Raw genomic sequence first — 907 nt, 5'->3', positions numbered from 1 at the left:
GACAGTCAAGAAGGCAAAAACACAACGCAAAGCAATGCCAGCCAGGATCTTGAACAGCTACTGCAGCAGCCTAAAATAATGCTCTATACTTATGGTCACTCTCTCAAATCTGCCTTGCTTAGCTAACGGAACCAACCACGAGGCTAGAGACATCATGCTCAGTCTATAGGTGAGGAAGAATCTGGGATGCAAAAAGACTGGCAGCAACTCAAGAAACTTAGAATCAGAGACAATAAAGTCCTTTTCGTACCATACTGGATAACTGAGTTTTAAAAAGCTACTTGCACCTAAGGGTAAAACCCTGGAACAACTGCTAAGAAGGTGGAGATTTGTTTAAACATTCTGGCAAAGCTAACTAATTCATTTTCACAGCAAATGACTAACTGTGTGTCAGATGCTTGCCATACAAAGCACTGAATTATGAGACTTGTATTTTTATTAGTTATAGCAACTGCACAATACATCAAACAGCATTAGTCAGTTGGGAACAACACTTCCAGGTACTCTGCAGCTGCCAGAGGGCCCTTTTTGCTAAAGACTTCCAGAGAAAAGCTAAAAGCAGAGCTGAAATCAGCCAGAACCAAACAGAGTATACGAAAAAGGAACAAACATTAAAATTGGATGCTTTCCATAATGCAACAAATCTCTGGAAACAGATCTGAAGAACCCCTGCTGTTTGGTAGTTCTGCCAGGGTTCACCATATTGCACAAAATTAAGTCAATAGCAACAGACACTGTACAGATATCACTGCTTATAAAAGAGCCCAAGAGTTCTTATTTGATTTGCCCTTACTTGCCAAGTCCAGACAAGCTCAGCCATGCGGTATGTGGCACCACAGACACATCTGTGGTGCCACATACTGCACTTCTTGTTCTCCACAGAGCCTGGGAACAGCGTTGAGGTTTT

This window comes from Gavialis gangeticus, unplaced genomic scaffold (genome assembly GCF_001723915.1).
Source record: "Gavialis gangeticus isolate Ggan-Ray unplaced genomic scaffold, GavGan_comp1, whole genome shotgun sequence".
In the NCBI taxonomy this organism is placed as follows: Eukaryota; Metazoa; Chordata; order Crocodylia; family Gavialidae; genus Gavialis; species Gavialis gangeticus.
This window is presented reverse-complemented; position numbering follows the sequence as displayed.